General features: G+C 46.5%; 2 protein-coding genes across 4 annotated transcripts in view; one reads left to right on the top strand and one right to left on the bottom strand.

Moving 5' to 3' along the window:
- Nucleotides 1-15,029, top strand: part of SHTN1 (shootin 1) — a 237,435-nt gene that overhangs the window by 201,395 nt on the left and 21,011 nt on the right. The window lies entirely within an intron of this gene.
- The window catches only part of ENO4 (enolase 4), a 291,356-nt gene continuing 279,814 nt past the window's right edge, over nucleotides 3,488-15,029 (bottom strand). The window contains exon 16 of the mRNA XM_029610746.1: nucleotides 3,488-4,001. The gene's annotated coding sequence lies outside the window, so the exon portion shown is untranslated. The remainder of the gene's footprint in view (nucleotides 4,002-15,029) is intronic.

The raw sequence follows: 15,029 nt of genomic DNA, 5'->3' as shown, positions 1-15,029 counted from the left end.
CCAGTGAAGTATGAAAAGCTAAAGGCAGTACTGGCTAGAACTTGGTGAAAAAACAGGGAAAACCTAGTGTACCATTCCCTGCAGGTACACACTAAGATATACTTCGAATGCCCTAGCTTTTCTCCCCTTCCAATCTGACATTACAAACAGAAGTTACAAGGAGCAGACCCTGAGGGCTGCAGGGATAATAAAAAGCCACTAGACTGTATTTATCAACCCCCAACCAAACAACTAGCTGCTGATTTCAGTAGGGAGTTACCTCCCGGGGTAGTCCTCTCAGCATGATAGGAACAGCCAAAACTGAGAGCAAACCTCCTGGGGAATAAATCCAGAAACTCTCCACCAAGAGACAGAATGCAGGGATGCTGCAAGTGCAAACCCCTGTAGAAACAGGATTCTTTACCAACCTGCAACCCGAGGGTACCAGGGCAGGGTCAGTCTGTTTGCGGCATAGACTGCCCAACATTACTCATACTTTCTCACAGGACAAGCAGGATGGTAGTCCTCACATATGGGTGACATCACAGGATGGAACCCATAAAGGACACCTCTAAAAACTCAGTTGTTTCTCCTCTTTCCAAAGGGACAGGAAAGCAACAGGAATTGGGGCCTCCTTATCCCAAAACCCCTTTTTACTCTCCAGGAGAGAGTTGGTTACTGTCACTGATCGCTGAGGTTCATAAGCAACCAAATCAGCAGCAGGTGGCTACCCTGTTAACGGGTAGGCCACCACAGTGATCCATGGACCAGCAAGAACAGTGCAACGACCGCTGCTGCTGTTCCCCCAGTGCCCACAGGTCCTGGCCTGCAAGGAAGTGCACCGATGCAAAAGAATTGAGGCTCCACTTTGGTGACAGGCCTACAAGGGACGGAGCCCTAGAGGCTTTCCCATTCAATGTAAGCTAACATGGGAGAGGTCAAAAGACATATCTCTCTACTGTGGGAGGGAAAGACTCCCGACACTGTTCTCCTGGTATCCATGCCCCTAGTGGTTCAACCAGGAATGCAGTTTTAGGTCAGTCTTGTGGCAGTGGTCCACAACCTGTTGTGCGCACCACAAAGGAAGCACACACCCAGCTACACTAGAGGGCAACTGGAAGAATAGTACCCTCCACTTTTAAAAACACGATGACCAGTACTCATGTGGCGGTACACCATCCTGCGGACACTCCATCACCGCGCTTGTGTGTAGAATCCAAGTGTGTGTGATGGCATCCTACTCACTAGTATCTCATCGCACCCTAAGGTGCGAAACAGATGAGGAAGTCCCGATATCTCTAGCATGGCTGTGCATGGCAGCAACAGAGAGAAGGCGCCCGCCAGCGCCTGAGATGCTTGGAGAAGTAAAGGAACCCCGTCGTTCCTGACTACATATGATGCACTCCACTGTCACACTAACTCCTAATGGAGTCAGCATGTACAGTGTGACGACAGTGTCCCCAGTACCCCTGCGGTTCTGACTATGGCCGTCCCTGATGGTGGGTTGTGTTGCCCCCATGGTACCCACAGAACAATACTGCAAAAGGCTCATCACTTTCATTGAATTGGGGATCTGAATGGCTCATCACCCTTTCCATCGCATAATGGCAGAAGGGAAGCCCATGGTAACAGATAGCACCCATGGTGCTCTGTGGTGGTGTCTCGTGGCATCCTACTGTGTTTACCAGTGCCCACAGTAGGAATGGAGCCCCCCAGTGCCAATGGTGCCCTCGGCTCTCACAAGTGATGGATCGCATATATGGCACTGAGACAGCACCAAGGGCACCAATGGCACTTGACCATGCCACAGCCACCTGGCATGCTCGATAGCATGCAGCACCATGGATGGCATCCCAGGCACCTGAAAACATCAACAGCTGGGCGGCACCCAGGGTGTACCTGGTGCCCAAAGGTGTCAATGACTCGCAAACAGCACAGGCTGAAAATGGTACGAGTGTCAGTGGCACCGATGGAGACTGGTGCCTGAAGATGTCAATGGTCTGGCGGTACTGATGACACCTGTGGTGCCTGAAGGCGTAGGCATTGATGCCCAAAGGAACTGATGATGGCCAGTGTTCTCGACAGTTTCCCTCGGCACAGTTATGCGCCCGAGGGCGTCAATGCTACGGGCTCGACTGCGTCCATGCCAGTACCTATGGCTGATGCTAGCCTCAATAGCACCAATGGTGCTTGAAGCCCCGGGAGGCCTCCAATGCCCCACGACCCCAGCGCCCTTCATGCTGTATGGCATCTCCCGGCACCCGACAGCGTCAGCACCCTTGGCACCCGATGGCCTTACACCATCAATGGAGCACCTTGATGCCCCTTGGTGTTCCTTCCAGACACTACAAAGGGGCTCATTGTCACCCAACACTCGATAGCCTCGATGGCACCGGACCATGGTTCACCTTGGATGCCTCAATGCTCCAGGGTGCCTTGTGACTCCGGTGCTCGACGCACTGTGCCACACTGGGCCAAAGCCCAGTCAGCCTAAAACTTCCAAAGCGCTCGAGGGCTCTCAGGACCACTGCACACCGGCGGTCAACAACCTCGAGGACAACCAGATGCTCAATGACAATCCCGGTACTCCCTGGTGGCAATGGTGCTTGACATCGTCGAGAGCAGCCACAAATGGCATTGCTGGCAAACATGCTCGATAACCTCCATGGCCTCAAGGACGGCCCTGCACTTTGATGGCATCTAGGGTGGCCATACACCTCGATTGCATCGACGGTGACCATGGCGCTCGATGACAGTCCTGGTCCCTGATGTGGTCTGGAATGCAATGCCTGAGGGCGGAGAGCAGAGTAGCGCTTGACGCTGTGGTCGATGTGATTCCTCCAGTGCATCGAGCGCCCATTGCGCATGACAGCGCCTGCTGATGCCTTTGGCACGGAAGGGTTCCCACCACTAGCCAGGGCAATCAACAGCATGCATGGTGCTTAATGGCGTCCACAGTCAATGGCCCTTACAGCGTCGAGGGCGGTCATGCACTTTGATGGCGACAAGGGTAACCATGGAGCTCAATGTCAATCCTGGTCCCCAAATTGGCTCCGACATTGATATGTTAGACCATCAGTACGCTGGCACGAACATGCATGGACAACCATTACCAGGCATGGCATCGAAGGTGCAGCAGCAACTCTGCTTGCCCAGGCTCCTGCTCATTCTCTCTCACAAGAAGACTGGACTGCCATCATTGGCAAGCAGGAGGGGAGGCTACATCGTCCAGGGCTCCTGCCTGTGTAGACTAGTTCCTTAGAATGTGGGGAGGATGAGCTCTCCCCCACCAACAGGAATGGTGTAGTCTTCGATCCCTTTACTGTCTGAGGCTCCATCGATGCTGATCGATCGGTGGAATGACATGGAACTCCTGCCCAATTAGAACTCAGGGTAAGTCCCCAGGCTCAGGGGTCTACATGGATCACCTACAGATTGCATCCAGTCAATCTATCAGCACCAGACAAAGGCATAAAAACAGAGTGAGGAGAAGACACAGAAACTAAACTGCAGATTCAACATTTATTTATTAAGGAATAGAATTAGACTCTGCCAGGTTGCACAGCAACTAAGGCTGCCATGCGGCTGGCAGAAAGTTGAAAGGAAGAGAAAAAATAAAACAAAAAATAAAACCTACCATAAGGAAAAGTAAAACAGCTGCATTCCAGAAAAAACTCACAAAAACTGTAAGGAGAGTGCAAAGCTGAATACTGTGACTACACGTCTCCTGCGACAAAAAAGAGACTGAGGGACTCTGCCTAGTAGGCAGGGTGATAACTCAGTAGGGCATGTTTGAAAACTCTAGAATCTTTTGCAATCAAAGTTCTGGGCTGGGCTTCTTCCAATGATGTCATCCATGTGTGAGGACTGCCATCCTGCTTGTCCTCAGAGAATCATCTATTTCTTGTAATGCCAAAGAAGAAACTTGAAAAAGGCCACTCGACATTGCTCCGTGTTTCGAGAAGTATCTCTCTGCTTCAGTGATATAGCATCAAGTGTCCATTTATAGCAGTGAATCCTGGCTAACAAAGAGAAAACAAACTGTATTTATATTTTGCAAGGAACATCATGTACCATATGAAACATGGCTAAAAAATCTTAATCTGGCCCACCAATCACAGCTGTGAGTTCCCATTCATATTGTCATTAAATCTATAGGGCTGAATATAATTCAAAGTGAATATCCAAAATTGCTAACATTGATTTATCAATCTATCTCTATCTCCTCCATGACAATAAGATGGAATATGTTCAGTAATTTTGGGCTGTAAGACGAGGTACAATGGGTGTTTGTAACTTCTTGATTTTAAGACAGTTGCGATGTTCTGTCAACCTAGTCCTGATGGATCTTTTCATATGTCCAATGTAGATCAAAGAACATGGACATTGTAGCAAGTAAATCACATATGTAGAAGTACAATTTGTGTGATGTTTGAATTTCACCATAAATTGGGTATTAGGATGTACCCAACTGTTACCCACCATAGCCTGTGCATACAAATCACATCCTCCATATGCCTATAAACCTATATGCAGGCCCACCTCTACTGTATTTTTCCAATCCGCAAAGTGGCTTGGACAACCTAATTCTTTATGTTCCCGCCCCTTGAAAATGCCACTAATGGTCTATCAGAAAATGTTTTATGCATTGCTAAGGCATGCCAGTGTTTACTTATGGAAGTTGTCATCTCCTGCGATCCATTTGAATGCTATAAAACATATACACATTGGGGAAAGCACAGTTCCTTACCTGTAGCAGATGTTGTTCAAGCACAGAAGGATGTTAATCTCACACATAAATGACATCAGATGGAGCCCCAACACAAAAAAATTATGTCAACGTTTCTAGAAATTTGACTTGCCACACTGGGCATGCCCAGGTAGCCCTATACCATGCATCCACACGGGGTCCCTCTTCAGTCTTATAACTTAGAATTATATAAAAACCAAAATAGGAGAAACTCAGTTCCGCAGGGTGGTGGGCAAGTTTCGTGAGGACTAACATCTTGCTGTCCTCGGAGAACATCTGTTACAGGTAAGCAACTCTGCTTTCTCCGAGGTCAAGCAGAATGGTAGTCCTTACACATGGATGAATTCCTAGCTACAGACTGCTTCCCAGCATAAAAGGAGACCAACAGTCACCCAAACCAGGTGCCAACAGGCACAACAACAAATGTGCTGTTGGTAACAGAGGGGGGAGACATACTGAACCCAAACAGGCCCTAGGTGGGAGAGAGTAGGGTTCTACACCTCAAACAGATTCTGAAGGACAGATCAGCCAAACCTACTGTTGCGTCGGCCAGCCCTGTCGAAGCAATAGTGAGATGAGAATGTGAGGAGAGAACATAGCCTTGCAGATCTCCTCCACAGGAATTGCTCACAAATGGGCAACTGACGCTGCCATGGCTTGGATAGAATGAGCTTTGACATGGCCCCCAAGATGCAGACCCACCTCGGTGTAACAGAAGGAGATGCAATCTGTTAGCCAATTCAATAGGGTCTGCTTGGTAACGTCAATGCCGAACCTATTCCTATCAAAAGAAACAAAAAGTTGGGTGGACTGTTTGTGGGCTTCTGTCCACGCCAAATAGAAGGCTAAGGCTCACTTGCAGTCCAAACTGTGCAGGGCTTCTTCGCCTTGGTACAAATGGGGCCTGGGAAAGAATGTTGGCAGGATGATGAACTGTTAAGATGGAAGTCCATCACCACCTTAGGCAGGAACTTAGAGTGCATATACAAGACCATCCTGTCATGATAAAACTTAGTGTAAGATGGATAAGTCACTAAGGCTTGGAGCTCACTGACCCTACGCGCTGAGGTGACTACCACTGAAACTATGACCTTCCAAGTCAGATACTTCAGGTCACAGGTGCACAGCGGCTCAAAAGAAGCTTTCATCAGCTGAGCTAACACCATGTTGAGGACCCAAGACACAGTGGAGGCCTTACGGGATGCTTCAGTTGAAGCAGGTCCCACATAGAAACATAGAAATAATGGCAGAAGAAGACCAAACGGCCCATCCAGTCCATCAACCACTGCTCTTCCTTTGTCAGCAGGTTTAATAATGGTGTCAAGATCTTCAGAAAATAGGTGTAGTGCTTATGCATGCTCTGTTTGATACAACTAAGATCTCTCAATACAGGCTCACAATTTGTTACTGTGTATGGATCAATAGGCCCTGGAGGTACCCAATAGGATTTACCACGTATCACTGATATATTTGCTTGTACTTATTGCTGAGAAATATTATTTACGAGGTCGATATTTAGCACCACTTAGCTGAATAAGTTGGAACCTATCCAGCTAAGTGGCAATGTCTGAATATCCGGCTTCGTTCAGCAGCCGCCATTTATCTGGAAGCCTACTTATCCAGATCAGTAATTAGCCAGCTAAGTGGTGGGCAGGATAGGGGCATAACAGGGAGGAGCTACTTATCTGGATAACTTCCCTAGCTGGCTAGGTTTTTGCTTAAGGATCTGTTGCTGAGAAAAAAAATCTGAACTTGTAAGATCTAAAAAATTTCTAGGTCCATATTCAAAACCTAGCCAGCTAGGAAAGTTAGCCAGTTAAACTTATCTAGCGAACTTAGCCAGGATATTCAGCAGTGTAGCCCAGATAACATTCAAGTTAGTCAAATAAGTATATCTAACTTTAGACTTGCTCAATAAGCAGGTTCAACTTATCTGGCTAAGGGGTCTGTTTACTAAAGGTTTCTCCCATTCTGTGTCTAATTGAAAAATGCTTAGAAAATGAACCCCTAAGTTAGTCGGATAAGTGTGGATATCGCTATTTACTCGGCTAATTTAGGCATAGATTCATTAATAACGCATTGATAATGCCCACAATAACAGAAAGGGGCGTGTTTATGGAAATGTTTGAGTTACCGTACTACGCAGTAATTCACTGCTTCGCATCGTTCTTATTGCACGGCGCGATAAACCCTACTTTTCGCATCCTGTGCTGGGGCGGGGTAGAGAGAAATTTGTGTTTGAGATTTAATCGCTCAATTCTGCTTGTGATGTGTGATCCAGGGATACATAATTGATAGAAAATGAAAAAAATACATCGTTTTATTCTGCAGATGCAGCATTTCAAATCTGAAGTATGTGTATTTCTATATTTTTAAGGCCAACACTGGAGCGGTGGTGGGGAATGGGGGTGCGCTGAGGTCACGGAGAGAGAGAAAATGTGTCCACCTTCCCTAATCCGTATCACTGTGAGGAGGGGAGGAGGATTTGCCTTTCTACCTCTTCCCCTCCCTTAGTCTTTGTTTCTAAAGAGCGTGGATCAGTTTGTTTTTTTTGGGGGGGGGGCACCATTTGCCCTGGAGCTGGCTCTATGCACATTTGTGTTTTTCTTTGGGGGGGGGGTGCTAATTTCAGTTTTCATATAAGGTGCCAGTTAGCCTGGAGCCTGGCTCTGAGTGATGTCGGGAATTTGAGAGGCTGGGTCCGGTCAGTGGGGGAGGGAGGGAGGGAGGTGGAAAGGATCCCCTTCCCACGGGCCTTCAGCAGCCCTTGTGCTGCAGTGCCCCACCCCTTCCATGGGCCGGGCGCCGCAGGATGCCTCCGTCTACAAGAACTGTTCAGGGTTCCGCATTGCTTTTTCTTCTCTTTTTAAAGTGCTTCATTTGGTGCGGCTTATGCATTCACAAAATAAACAGACAATATTTCACACATGACACTTAAGACAAAATCAAATTACAGTAAAATAAACTCTTAAAATTACCCAGTGCTTCTTTTGGCCCACTAGAGGATAAAAACACTGTCGTCGTGGTTGCAGGCTCTGTTTTAAGGCGACGGCGACGACCCTTCGGCACCTATAAGAATTTGGTGCCAGTGGTAGTGCCTAAATCCTGGCCTGGGTTTGGTGGAATATGGGGGTGGGTGAGAGTGAGAGAGGGACTGGAAGACTCAGGGGGGAGAGGGTGGGAGTAGCCCTGGATTTGTCAATAGGCACTCATTTCTTGTGCCTAGAGCAAAAAAAAACAACCTTTAGGAGCAGCAGACTGGCTAGGGTTTGATGCCTTCCAGCCTTGCTGAATGTGATTCAGCAGAGAAGAGCCCTCCTGAACCTTGCAACAGGTGGGGGAAGGGCTGAAATCACTAAAAGTGCCTAAAACCCTAAATCCATCCCTCGGTGGCAGTCACAGTTGGACCTTTTGGGGGGGGGGGGACGGGGGACACAATTAATTCCCTGTCCTCCTGAAAGGTGAAGCGCTCTGCCACTTTTCATTCTGATTTTGTAGCTCTTCACACCCAGACTTGTACAGGAGGTGACAGAAGCAGCTCTGTGAACTTTTACTGTGGCCTGACTGATTGCCCTAAAGCGGCAGTCTCCATAAAGCGCCTTTGAAAATTGTCCTCAAAATAAATAAATAAGAGATGTTGTGTGTTTTATGTTGCCTTTTCCATCAGGAAGTCTTGGCTCTGGATCCTCAAGCTCAATTAACTCCTTATTAAAAGCTGTGGTTAAAACAGCAGGCTGAGAGCCAGGGAAACCAGGGTTCACATCCTGCTGCTGCAAGCCACTTCCACCTCAGATTGTGAGCCCTCTTGGGCAAGGAAGTAACTCCAGTACCTGAATTGTAACTTGCCTTCAGCACGGATTTGGAAAAGGTGAGTAATTAAAATCCAAGTCCAGCTCTGGCTTCAGCTTTCCTGAATCTGCATGTGTTTTCCTTTGTTGATCAGATGGGAGTAAAAGTGTCAATTTTCCATATCCTCCCCAGCCTGCTGCAAATTTCTGCCACTGCAGCTTTGTAAGTATTCAGATCCAGAGGCAATGCTGATAGGGAAACCACAGGACTACTTTTCAACCCACAAAAAGTTGTCTCTTGTGACATCAGTCATTTGATTGTTCTCTTTTATTTTAGTTTAGGAAGGATGGGTATGAATTGGTATAAAACTAAATGATACATAATTGTACAAATAGGTCCTGCTCAAAAAGATCGCCTTCCATACCTTAGAATTTGGTTATACGTAGATTAAAGGAAGTGGTTTTCTAGAGCTAGAAACCCTCAAAGTGGTTTTGAATTTCCAGCCCAAAGCACTGCCCAGCTAAGCAGAGCAGGTCTAAAGTTATCCTGGTATACTTACCTACCTGGCTATATTAAGACTATAGATTTAAAAAAAAAAAAAAGTCTTGTGGCCATCAGTAGTCCAATTCTCCCTCCCACCCAATCCCCAAAGTTAAGAAAAAAAATGTTGGGACTACAGCAGTGCAATTTCTACTTCCCCTGTCTAAAAAAAAAAAAAAAAGGTCACCTGACCACCCTCCTCTCCCCTGTCCACACCGAACACCCCAAAGCCATCTATTAGACCTGTGGGAGGAGAAGCTCCTCCCCCCTCCTCATGATATAAATCACCAGCCCCCCCACTGGCATCTCCCCTTGCACTCCATGCCTTCTCCAGTTCCCTTCCACTCGCCCAAATTGCTGACGCCCCGTCCCTCTGTATTTGCCCGAAGAAGAAAACAAAAGGTTTTGTCCTCCCAGCTAAGTGTCGCCATCTTGCTCCAACAGCAAGGCAGGATGCTTAACTGGAAGGATGAAGCTTGCGTCTTTCCTGCTAGGCTTTGCCTTTTTGGAGGACACAATGCAGGGCACTTAGCCAGGAGGATGAAGCTTATGTCGCCCTGGCTAGACTTTGCTTCCCTTTCAGGACTGGGGAGAGTGTCAGCAAGGCTGTCACTTCAGGTGGGTGGGAGGGGGTCAGCACTTTAGGTGGGGGAACATAAGAACCACCATACTGGGTCAGTCCAGGTCACAAGTACCGGCAAGATCCCAAACAGATCTCAGGTCTGCCTGCTTAATAGTTTAGGGGAGGGTGGGGTGTGCAGGAGGGAGGCATCAGACACAACATTTTTAAAGGTGTGAAAAGGAGGAAGCTTGGAGGGCTGTCGACCCCCTCTGACATAACAGGAGAGGAGGTAGCAGGGGCTTCTCCTCCTGCAGACCTAATAGGAAGGGGTAGGGCATGCTCCATGGGCTTAAGCGGGGGTTGGGTGGGGTAGGGAAGAATTGGGCTGCTGCTGGCCCACAATGTCCCGTCCCCCCCCTCATCCTATTGAGTAAGCTGGTAAATGGCAAAGTCACCCAGATAACTTTATGTGAGGTATATTCAGCAGGAGACTTGTCCTGCTAAATAATCGGCTAATTGTAACTGGATAACTTTGCTGCTTGCCAGCTTACTGAATATTGACCTCCGTTAGTTCTTTTCTCATGGCACACAACCTGAAAGACTGGGTGGCCTATACAACTTGGAAGGTGCGTTACCAGAAACAAGTAGGTCATGCTTCTAAACAGAAACTCAAAATGTCAATTTCACCTTTCTGGAGCCCAAATAAAGGATTGCTCATCCTTGCTATGAACCTCTGCTCCTGCATGACAATAATGCTGACTAAGCACGTCCTCCCAATAACAGCTGAACACATTGTAGAAAGCCACACTTAGAATAAACAGTGCTTTTTGCTCTCCTGGTTGGTTCCATTTTAGAAAACTTAGGAAAGAAAACATGAAGAGTGTCAGCATGAATGTTTCAGCCAGTGATGTGCTGCAGTGTTAGAACAGCATGCATACTGGTACTTGGATAGGCGATGCATTGCATAGCCTCCATTGCTCTGAAACGGAGGAGGACTGACTGCGCACTCTGCTTCCTCTGAGGTCCCACAGACCCCGGTTTCCTGTTTATGCCACCACCATTCCATGCATCTGTGAAGAAATGGTGTTTGGTTATTTTTTTACCTAGTAATTTTCTCCTGCTCATTCTGGACTTCTAGCTCAGTCAGTATTAGGTCTGGGATCTGATGCACTGAGCCTTCATTTGTAATTATTCTGGTATGTTTTACTTTTTATATATCCCCTCCCACCATGGGCTCTAAGTCCAGCCTTTAGATGTGCAGTGCTTCCACAGCATCCTGAGCTTAGCAGGGAATCGAACCTGGGCCACCGAGTCACTGAGCTGGTCCTGAAGAATAAATATTTTCGAGTGCTATGCCTGAGCCTGCTCACAAGAGGTCATGAAATGAGGCTCAGAGTTTCCTTTCCATTGATGTATTTGAACATCTCCCCTCTTCTCTAGGATATAAGTATTCAGCTTCTTAAGTCTCATCTAGTAGAGTTTTGATGCATACCCTGCACCATTTTGGTAGGTTGCCTCCACTCTTTATCCTGTAGAACTAGACACATTTTTTGGATGCCTTGGACAACATTGTCAGGATGCAGATACTGAATCGTAAAGCTTAGTGCACCAAGAAATAGTTAATATTTCTTTCCTAGCACTATAAGCATCAAAGACTTAATCCCCCTTCCAAGGTGCACATTTTGGAGAGATCTGGTGCCGGAGCAGTTGGCTTTGCTAACAATGCTCAGCTTTCAGTGAAAAGAACTTGCAGCTGGGCTGTACCTGGCTGTCATTTAAAGACCAGGAAGTAGGTGAGAAAAATAACTTCAAGGGGATGTTGAAATCACGCTTAATTAAACTTTTGATTTCCTGTTCTTTTTGGGAAGTTTAAAAAAAAATAATAACCGTACTCCACCAGCACCTTTTCTTGTAGATCTCTGTCTCTGCAAGAGCAGGAGAGAGAGAGGTGGCTGAATATGTCTGGACAAGGATGGAAATTAAATTTGGGTTATCTTTGTAAAACAGTGTTCTCGTCATTATGCAGTCTCCATTTGGAGAGAAAGGGGTTCAAAAGTCATTGACGCTTTCTCATTGAAGGCTGCTATTTCTTACAGTGTTCCATGGCTTCTTTTGTGCTGCAAGCAGATTTTCTTCTCAGGTGACCTTTTTCCTCTTATTTGTATCTCAAATATCATTTACGCATCTGAGAAGGGAAAGATGAGCCACAAGTCCTCCTTCCCCGCCCTTCCTGATTAAATTTAAGGAATGGCTAATTTAGCATGAAGGCTCTAGCTGATCATCCTGAGACATAATATAGCTGAGATGAGTTTCATTTTGCAAAGTAAATAATGTTGCTTTGTAAACCTGTGGATTTTTAAAAATCATCTTAAATGGATAAGTTCAATCAGAAAGTCCAGCAACGTCTATCATGTTTTGTCTGGCTTTTTATTCTGGCCCTGCTTTCCCCAATACCCCCTCAGAAAAAAAAAAAACCCTGGGTGAAAATTACATTTGCAAGGAAGGAAATGAAATAATTGTAGGCCCCAGGGCTGCAGAATGCGTGGTGAATTGCCTCTGAAAAGGATCCTGATGCTGTCAATCACAACCATTATGGAGTACAAAAGCTGAGGATCGCAGCTTGCCTGTTGAATGGAGATCTGAAAAGATACATTGCCATTTCATTTACCTGCTTAAATTTGTAATGTAAATATATTGATTTATTGGCTTTTAAGCTTTCCTGTGTGACACTCGACAGCTTGCTTGAAAGCAAAGTGCAATGCAATAATTAACACGCAGGGAAGACAAGAACTGTCCAATTGCATCCTTTTACTGGGCTCAGACTGCAAAGAGGTAAAAAGATAGGGCAGCTCAACTCCACGGGTTAAACTGCTCTGGATGTGAGGATTTTGGGACTCATGAAGTCCACACTTGGCACCTTTCAGAGCTCCGTTAGGGGCCAATGCAATACAGTGAGCTCACAAGAGCGCACTGTTTAACCCGCTGTCGGACGCGGGTTAAATCGGCGCTAATCCACCCCCTAATGCAATAGGGGGATTAGCGCCTATTTAACGCGGATCCGACGTGGAGTGAATGAGTTAGCGCTCATCACATGCAAATGCATGTGAATGAGACTATTACTCATTCACTTCGCATTCAAAAAAATAAATGTGCGTCTCAGACGCACATTTATCGCTCAGATATTAACGCCTGCCTGGGGCCGAATTATGAAGGCTGATGCTGAGTTTACCTGCATCGGTCTTCATAACTGGCAGCCGCCGTGGGGTTCCGTTAGCAAGAAGGTGCTAAGGTCGCTCCTAGCGCCTCCTTGCTAACGTGACCCCCTAATTTGCATATTGCATGGCGCCCCCCCTTGCGGGCACTGAAAAGTTAGCGCCCGCTTTCCGCAAAATGTATTGCATTGGCCCCTTAGTATCCTGGAATGCATCTCATCAGTTCAAGGAACTACATACTAGATCTGATTTGTAACTAACCTTGAGTTCGTATTTGGAAAGACGAGTAATTAAATCTTAAAAAAAAAAAATTTAAAAAAATTCAAAATTTTAATTAGGTGGTTGGTGGTTCAAAAGAATACATACATGCTGAATAGGCACGACTGAAACTTATGAGGCAGACTTGGGAATTTTCATCCCTTACTTCCGGGAGCTATGCAGGCCCTCACCGAGGGGCAACAGAAAACCTGGGGGGTGGGGGAGGCCACACCCTGATTGAACAAGTGTCCCAGTAGCTGGCATTGGTGAGCAACACGCAAAATGTATTGACCCAGTTGGCACAAGCAATGCAAAACTTAGTAACTCAGGCATGTCCTCTGCTTCCTGCTCTTTTTAAAACGAAGATGGGGGAAGACTTGGATGTGGTGGTAAAGAATTTTGAAAGAACTGCCTGCCTGACAGGCTGGCCAGAGGTGAATTGGACCAAATACCTACAAACCTACTCACTGGCAAGAGTCAAGCCGCCTTTCAAGTGGCTAAATCCGATGGGAGATCCAACTATTCTGTGGTCAAAACCGCCATCCTGGAAAGAGTGGGTTTTACAACAGAGACCTAGCTGCAGCAGTTCCGAAGGAGGACCCTACAGCCAGGGAAAAACCCATGAAGCCTTTTTCATCAGCTAAAAGTTGCTGGATAGAAATGGCTAGAGTCTGAGATGAAGACAAGCCTCGAGGAGACCAAACCGGGTCCTTTTGGAGCAGTTCCTGGACAAGTAAGACTAACCCATGATGCAATGGATGTGTCAACACCCAGGGCTCACCTTGGAGAACATTTTGGAAATTGCAGTTACCTGTCATCAGGCTCAACTGATACTGGAAGTAATGCAGAGACCCAGCCATCAGGCTATTCTGTTTGTTTCAACTGTGAAAAGCAAAGACATGTGGCCAGAGACTTCTGATACCTGGGAACTAAGGCCATGGAGGTCAACCTGGTAACTCGGCCAACACCAGAGGCTAATATGTGATTTGACAAGAGAGGATCATCAAGACAGGGATGACCAAAGAGTCGGAGGAAAAAGAGAATCTCAGAAATACCCAGTCTCCTGACTAACAGGGTTCTGGACACTTTTTCCTTTTACTCACTTTGTGCTGGGAATGGATGTAAGGAAGAGTGTTGCCGCATGACAAAGAAGAAAACTAAGAATGCTTGATAGGAAGGGGTAAACTTAAGTGTTGTGACCATTTTCTTTCTATAAGACAGACGACCATGCTGGCAAGGATATAGAATGGGAGTGCAGGTTAACAGAACAGTGCAAGAGAGAATGCAACCATCCAAATGGAGTGCCGAATCTTTTGTAGCCACTGTCGAAATGAAAGTGGAACAAATCCACAGACATGCTGCCATTGTAGAGCGAAAGAGCATGTTAAGAACTGTCCTCAACGGGAGAATGATGAGTGGGAGAAATAGTGGGCAAATATTTTTGTGAAAATGTAAAGTTGTAATAAGGTAGATGGGCCACGTGGGAAACTTTTGGATTTTGTAATTTCAGTGGAGTTGAATGAGGTGCTTACCGAGGCATTAGTGGATTCAGGATGCGGAAGACTCTCATACAAAAAGACTTAGCCCAGAGAAGATGGATTAATTACAAGAGGAAGGCGACACTTGCCTGTGTACATGGTGACCAGCAGCACCACCCAACTAGACAGGTTCTGCTGATGACTCTGGTGGGGCAAAAGATTATGAATACGGGATTAAGTCCCGAGCTCCCATATCCGGTAGTTTTAGGATATGATTGTTCCCTGTTTTAAAAACCTGTGGAGTCAGTTTATGGACAGTCAAACTAAGCCAGATGGCTTTGTTACCAAGAAACTGGCCGCACTGTTGCCATAGGGAATTGGGATATTCCAGGTACTTGGTAAACAAAAATAAAGGAACTTACAGAGACAAATGAGGAACAGTGGGCAACCCATGAACCCTT

Source organism: Rhinatrema bivittatum, chromosome 7 (genome assembly GCF_901001135.1).
Source record: "Rhinatrema bivittatum chromosome 7, aRhiBiv1.1, whole genome shotgun sequence".
Lineage (NCBI taxonomy): Eukaryota > Metazoa > Chordata > Amphibia > Gymnophiona > Rhinatrematidae > Rhinatrema > Rhinatrema bivittatum.
Note: the sequence above shows the minus strand (reverse complement) of the source record. Positions and strands in the feature narration are given on the sequence as shown.